Source organism: Suricata suricatta, chromosome 3 (assembly GCF_006229205.1).
Source record: "Suricata suricatta isolate VVHF042 chromosome 3, meerkat_22Aug2017_6uvM2_HiC, whole genome shotgun sequence".
NCBI classification, from domain to species: Eukaryota; Metazoa; Chordata; class Mammalia; order Carnivora; family Herpestidae; genus Suricata; species Suricata suricatta.
Window position 1 is genome coordinate 89519991 of NC_043702.1, and position 8343 is coordinate 89528333.

Below are 8343 nucleotides of genomic sequence, written 5' to 3' on the forward strand. Positions count from 1 at the left end.
TTCTGGGAACGCACACTTTACTGCATCCTCTCCCATCCCTGTTTGGCTCCTTGCCTGCCCTACGCTCAGTGGGGGCCATCTCCCAATGAACCATTTGCATTTATTTAAAGCCTTGTCACAGGAACTGCTTCCATGTGAACCCAAAGCTTAGCAAGTTTCTTTTCTATTCACTACTCTCTAAGAGTTATCCTAGAGATTATAAGATTCTTCTTTAACTTACTAAAGTAATATAAATTAATACCTCTCAGAAAACTCAAAAGACTTTAGGATATTTTAACTTCATCCTCCTTTTGAGCTTTTATTGCCATGTTTTAAGACTTCTTTAAACCTAATGATATATTATTATGTTCATTTTTCTAAAGTTTATTTATTTATTTTGAGAGGGAGAGGGAGGGGCAGAGAGAGAGGGAGAAAGATAGAATCCCAAGCAGGCTCCATGCAGGGCTCCAACCCCAAACTGTCAGATCATGACCTGAGCCGAAGTCAGACACATAACCGACTGAGCCACCCAGATGCTCCTATATTTGTTTTATACAAAGAATATTCATTCAGATTTACCAACATACTTATTTTTTCTATTGTTCCTTCTGTTTACATACTTCTAACTGGGATCATTTTCCTTCTACCTGAAGGAGAGACTTTACTATTTCTTTCAGTGTGGGTCTACTGGTAATAAATTTTGTTTTTGTTAGTCTGAAACAAAAACAGACTTGAGATTATTTTCACTGGGTATGGAATTCTAAGTAAGCAGTGATTTCCCCCTCCCTTGCCCCCACGTTACAGCTGCCAATCATAGTCTTCTGGCTTCCATTGTTACTGTATGACATTCTTGTCTCATTAAAGGTAATTTTTTTTCTATTGGCTTCTTTTAAGATCTTTTGTGTTTTAGTTTTTTTTTAATTTTTTATGTTTATTTATTATTGAGAAAGAGAGAAACAGAGCATGAGTAAGGGAGGGGCAGAGAGAGAGGGAGACACAGAATCTGAAGCAGGCTGACAGCTCAGAACCTGACACGGGGCTCAAACTCACGAACCATGAGATCATGACCTGAGCCGAAGTCGGACACTCAACTGACTGAGCCACCCAGGCGCCCCTGTGTTTTAGTTTTCAACGGTTTTACTGTGGTGTGTTTAAACATAAGTGTCTTATATTTATCTGGTGTGGTGTTTGAAACAATTCATAGAGCTTTTGTCTTGAAGTCTTGCACGTTTTGGAAAAGTCTCAGCAATGGCTCTACAAAATTACTTCTAATCCACCCTGTCTCTGTCTCTCCTAACTTTTGGACTCCGGTGATATGAACATTAGACATTTCCACCACATACCTTGTACCTTTTATGCTCTTTTGTGTATTGCTTTTTTCTTTTTATGTTTCAGTCTTCTTTTTTAACCTTTAAATTGGGTCTAATCTGTTAAATTCATACATTAAGTTCTTAAATTCAGTTGCTATATTTTTCAAATTAGAGTTTCTACTTGCCCTTAGTTTGTAATGTTTACTTCTATGCTGAAATTCTCCACTTTGCTAATTTCTTAAACACAGTAATTACAGTTATTTGAATTAGCTAACTGGAATATGTGAATTTCCTATGTGTGAATTTCTACAGACTTTTGTCCTCTCAATTTTTTTTTTGGTTAGTTCTTGCATTTTTGCATGTCTGATTTTGTTCTTATTCCCATCACCATGCCTAGGCGCTGACTCTGTTATACTCTTCCAGAGGGGTTTTGCTTTTGCTTGCGGCAGGCAATTAGAGAAGGAGCAGATCACCTAATCTGAGATTGAGATGATTTAAATGGAGTTTAAGTCTCTGTGAGTTGGTCCATTTCCAGGTTGTTGTTACTCCTAGAACATAGCCCGTTGGGGCTCCCAGCAAACAGCCTTCCAGCTTTTCCCCCTTGACAGATGCTTAATCTCACTGTCCTCTCAGTCCCATAGGAATCCCTAAACCCTCTCAGCTGCCACGTTAGCATTTGCACATATCCTGGGGGATAAGGCAGTGCCAAACATGTGCATCTCTGAGCTTTCCTTTTCTCCAGGACCTTCAAGTTTTTGCTACTTTAGCATCTTTCTAGAGCTTTTAAACAAGTTTTTAAACCCAACCTTTATCGTGGTGTTGGTAGGAGGGTTGATCAAACTATTCTGCAAAAGCCCAATGAGCTAGTTGCTACCCAACAAAAAGTCCTACCTCTGAAATAGGGAAGCTGAAGGGACTTCATAAAAATCAGCTTTTTGCTTCTTTTCCTGCTTCTTGCCAGGACTTGCACCCCCACTTTACATGTGCCTCATAATGTATATCCTTGTAAGGGGCAAGGAGTTAATGATTTCTTTAGAGTCTTCCAGCACAATAAATAACATCTAAGGACCAGATGAGAATAACCAAACTAAACGTCATGCACGTATTCCAGACTACTGGCACTAGACATCTCCATGCCAAGGCCTCCTTGCTCCAAGGAATAAATGACTTATGCAGGACACCTGGACCTTTGTCATAATTCTAACCAGTTCCTGGGTGCCTGAGAGGACATGTACACCAGACTATGATCCTCAATAACAACCCCAGACCCAAGCAAGGATGAGACTCACTCTTCTTTCCTTTCTGAGTCTCTGTCTGTATCTGTACTCTCCTGTGTCTTCAGTAAACTCTGTTCTCACTTCCCCTAAGTACATATTTGATTTCTATCCTGTGGGAAGCCTAGAACTCCCTGGGCTGGTCCTGAGAGCCCTGTATGGGCCCTCAGACCTGCCCTGACTACATTACCTCCTATAAGGGTCTTCTCTATTTACTATGGTCCCTGTGATTCTCTCCTATGTGTGAACTTTAAGAGCATGTTTAGTTCTGATTCATGCATATTAGTATATAATTTCATTCTCTTATTTTTCTCCACAAGTTTATAGAGTTATAGAATTATAGTTCTATAATATCAATATAATGAATATATATACACATAATATCCAGTAAATAATATATGCATTATAATAGTAATTATATAACATATAGAGTTAAAGAACAACAAATTGAGGGGTGCCTGTGTGGCTCAGTCAGTTGAGCATCCAACTTCAGCTCAGGTCATGATCTCATACTTCATGAGTTTGGGCTCATGTCAGGCTCTGTGCTGACAGCTGAGTCTGGAGTCTGCTTCAGATTCTCTTCCTCCCTCTCTCTCTCTGCCCCTCCCCTGCTCACACTAAAAAATAAATGAACATTAAAAAAATTTTTTTTAAAGAACTGCAAATTGATACCTCAACGTACCTCTAAATTCCTCAAGAAACATAGATCTAGCATTTATATTGTTTATGTTTTTGGTGAACTTAGAGATGCCCAAAATTATAGACGTGGACTCACTTATTATACCTATTCACCAAAAAGAAGTCATTCAATCAAGCGTCGAGATCGGTGCCTGCCCATGGTTTCCATTCAATAAATAATAGCTCCCCATTTCACTCCTTCCTTGAGAGAGGACACAGTTCTCCCACTTCCTCCCTCCTCTTAGATGTAGCAAGAAAAAGCATACGATCTGCATTTTCACCTTAAAACATATAGCTGTTAAGTGTAATGTGCTAAGAACACTAAACATTCTCCAACAGCAACCCTGTCTGGAAAATGTGTGACTAGTCTTTCTTTTCTAATCCATTTTAGGGAATTGCACAATTTTAGGTAATTCACAGGGGAGGCAAATGGCCTGGTGGTTAAAACTATAGTCTTTGGAACCAGAAAGAGTTGTCTTTATCTCTAAGATGCACAAATCATTCATTACGATGCTTTGGGCGAGTGACTCAATATTTCTAAAACTCAGTGTTCTCATTTGTAAACTAAGGATAGCAGTGCTACCTTATTGGGTTGTTGGATCTAATGAAGTAATTTATATTAAATGCTTACAATAAGGTGGTCCAGATGCACATTCAATTCATGTTAGACATCAGAGTAGAGCTTTCATGTTTATTTCCCATTTCCTTTCAGTAAACTTGCTCTCTGTATAGCATAATACCCCACCAATGTATAATTTCATGTCCTTATTCAATAGTGGCTAGATATAGAACAACAAGCTGAAGAATTTGTTTTTGGTTGGGGTGCCTTGGGTGGCTTAGTCAGTTAGGTGTTGGCCTTTGGCTCAGGCTATGATCTCACATTCATGAGTTTGAGCCCCATTGGGTTCTGTGCTGAGAGCTCAGAGCCTGAAGCCTGTTTCAGATTCTGGGTCTCCCTCTATCTCTGCCCCTTCCCTGCTTGCACTCTGTCTCTCTGTCTCTCAAAAATAAATGAACATTTAAAAAATTAAAAAGAAAAAAAATTGTTTTTGGAAGGTCCTGCCAGAACCTGGATCAGAGGCTGAGCATGGCATTGCTCTTTCACCAAAAGCAGGTTCACACTTAGAGCCAGCATGAGGAGAGTGTTTGTTTGGAGAAATCCTTTATGAAGTCAGAGAGCCGAACAAAAAGGGAAAAAAATGAACCTCTTATCAGATTCTCCTAATGAACCTGGTCACCAGGATTACAAAACAAAATGTTTTACACCAATCATTTTCTAAGAACAAACTACTTCAGAAACATTTTCATACTGGGGCATCATTTTAGACCTAAGGTAAAACATGAGAAACAGAAGGGTTTTTTTTTAATTATTATTAATTAAAGCTTTCTTGGACTGAACTTCCTATGGAAAAGTTCTTCCTTCCTATTTTTCTTTATTATTTTCCCATTTTTGAAAGTTAAACCTTACAGCAAGGCTAACACCTGCTAAAAGAGTTGACCATTCTTCCATTGCCTTTCAGAGTCTTGCAAATTGGTTCCATCACTCTTCTGATAGCAAGGGCATTAGGAAAGCCAAAATTGATAACCAGAGATCAGAGGCTGCCTGAGGCCACTTGAATTTCTTGAATGTTGTCTCTGGACAACATTCCTGAGTAGTCTTATTTGGGTTTACCCTGTGAAGGCACATTTGGAATCTTCAATGGTCCATTAGGATCACCATGAAGTCATTCAGTAATTCTATTGAATAACATTTTGTATCCAGGCCAACCAAAGTAGAAATTATATGGTTAGTTTTATGGGACTGTATCAAATAATGCCATGTAATTTTTTAGTAAATGTATCAGGTACTTTGGCATTAGAAACAACCTAAATGAAACAGAGAGAGAGAGAGAGAGTCCAAGTCCCTCCCAAGGAGGCCCCTCACTGTCAGAGCAGAGCCCAACTGTGGCTCAAACTCATGAACCACGAGATCATGATCTGAGCCAAAATCAAGAGTCTGAAGCTCAACTGACTGAGCCACCTACATGCCCCTTCACATGCCTACAGGTGCATATACAGTCTATGACACGTGAGAAACATGAGGATATATGAGAAACAGCAGAAGGTAGACTTGCTTGATAACCATATGCCCTCTGGAAACTTCTGTATCTTATACTATATATGTGATTACCTTGGGGCACCTGGGTGGCTCAGTCATTAATCATCTGACTCTTGGTTTTGTCTCAGGTCATGATTTCATAGCTCATGGATTTGAGCCCTGCATCAGGCTCTGCACTGACTGTATGAAGCCTGCTTGGGATTCTCTCTCTCCCTTTCTTTGTCCTTCCCTGCTTGCACTCTCTCTCTCCCTCCCTCTCAAAATAAACATTAACAACATAAATCAATATTATTAACATAAAATTCTTTTAAACAATAAAATGATGCCAGCTGGCTTAAAGGTATAGTGGCCTATAATTCTCTAACAATGAAGATGAGTAGCCAACTGGTCCTGAGTTAGTAGGGCCTGAGCAGGGGGAGGATCCAGGGTTAATAGGCAGTGGATGAAGTGCCACAGAATAAGAAGGTAGATGAGTCATTCCTTCAACAGAAAGCTGACTGCACCAGCCAGCTTACTCACAAGGGATGGGTGAGGCATGATGAATGTCCCAGAAAAGTTGCCAGATCTGCAGAAGATTCAGGCTCCATATAGAAAATAAAATACATGATAGGAGGTATAGCAGCAGGAATGTGACATGATATGTTCTTAAATAACTACTTAAACCCACCAATATATTTATTTGCTGCAAAACAAATTCATTTTTTCTATGCTGTAAACACCAACAAAAGTATTTTTGACCTAAATGTTGTAACCATTGATGCTATAAAACCCTGAAAATGCCCACAGTTCCATGAACTACTAAGGATGGTCTTAGGAGCTTGAGGCTGAACACCTAATAGAACATCAATTTTTTACTCAAAAAGGCCAAGATTTGAATTCTACTTTCTGAGGCAATTTTGAGCAAATTTCCTAACATCTAGAAGTATCAGTTTCTTACTCTGAAAATTGGGAATGAAAGCCTCTACATTATAGCCTTGATCTCTCTCTCTCTCTCTCTCTCTCTCTCTCTGTGTGTGTGTGTGTGTGTGTGTGTGTGTGTGTGTGCATGTGTGTGCAGTAGGCTGGGGTGAGTGTGAAGCGTGTCATGTTTTAATGCTGGCATGTAAAAGGAACTCAATGAATGGTGGTTATTATGATCCTACTTATTAATAATAATAATAGCGATGGAGGATAGGGGAGACCCTGATAAATATTTGAGAGTGATCTTTAACTTATCACAAAAGGAGAAAACAGCTCATAAACAATAAATGTAAACCAGAACAAATGGCTAAATATCTGCTATACTTATGAGCATAAATGTGCCTCCTCTTGGTTTATGGGGCCCATGATTATCTCTGTCAGCAGGGATACTCAGATAAATGCACTATATTAAAGAATAGCCCTATTCTATGGAAATCAATCAATAAAATAAAGAATCTAGAAGTGACAGCAGCCTGCACATTATTTGATTTGATTTGTTTATCTATCTGCCTCTCTGCCATCTGTCATAGACATACCTTCAGATAGGTTCCAGGCGTCTTACCTGACTACACGGAGTCAGGGTTTAGGTGGGGGTGGGGAGTTCAAGCTCGACGGGCCTCTGGCACTGAGAATACCGCATGTGCCGTTGGGGAAAGGTCAGTCTGGATGGTGTAGGAATGAAGAAACGCTTCTTCCTCCCTGTCCCAAGTGGCTACAGGAAGTAGTTGTGAGCAAAGGACAAAGCTAAGAACAGAACCAGAGCCTCCACTGTAAATCTGGATCTTCATATGTGGATCTTGAGAAAATTAACAAAAGACCACGAGGGAATGGAAGGGAGAAAAATAGTTATAAACAGAGGAGGGAGGCAAACCATAAGAGACTCATAAATACAGAGAACAAACTGAGGGTTGATGGGGGGGGAATGGGTCGATGGGCACTGAGAAACCCATCTGGGTGTTGTACAGAAGCCAATTTGATAATAAATTATATTTAAAAAAGAAAATAAAATACACACTTAAAAAAAAAGAAATGGATCAAAACAAAACAATGAGGACTAAAGGGCCATGCTGGGGTTTCCTTTAGTTGACAAGAGTAAGACAATGGCCAGGGACACCTATATTGGAAGCCAAACGTGTGTCCAGGGATAGAACAGGCCAGTGCTTTCTAATCAGGCCACAGGAGGGATATAAAGGCTAACGCTGCAGCAAGCTGCCAGCTAAGTTAGGCTAATGGAGGTTTGCTGCCAATGGCTGTCTGTAATGGGATTTACCAGGGTTTTACTTGGCCAACCTTCCCACATGGAGAATATATTTACCCAAGGGAGACTGCTCATTGCAGAATGGGAGAGGGAAAGAGAGCAAAATCAGGTCCTTCTGGGACAGGGGCCACCTCACTGCATAGGAGCCTATGTCATGTTTTCCCAAGCAGCCATGTCGACTCATTTACAGGAAGGGAAAATTAGGTGATAACTGGGTAAAAATCAGTAAAATCCTAACTTCTAACCACAGTCTACAAGACCATACACAATGTGGCCTCCACCCACCTCCCTTACATGACTTCATGCCAATTTCTACTTTGCTCACTCCCACCAGCCACCCTTTCTTTTTATTTTATATTTACTTTTTATTTTTTATTATTTTTTATTATTTTTAAATATAGTTTATTATCAAATTGGTCTACATACAACACCCAGTGCTCTTCCCCATAAGTGCCCTCCACCATCACCACCACCTCTTTTCCCCCCTTCTCCTTCCCCTTCAACTCTCAGTTCATTATAAGCATTCAATACTCTCTCAAGTTTTGCATCCCTCTCTCTCTCCAACTCTCTTTCCCTCTTCCCCTCCCCCTGGTCCTCCATTAGGTTTCTCCTGTTTTCCTGTTAGACCTATGAGTGCAAACATATGGTTTCTGTCCTTCTCTGCCTGACTTATTTCGCTTAGCATGACACCGTCAAGGTCCATCCACTTTCCTACAAATGGCCATATGTCATTCTTTCTCATTGCCATGTAGTACTCCATTGTGTATATATACCACATCTTCTTGA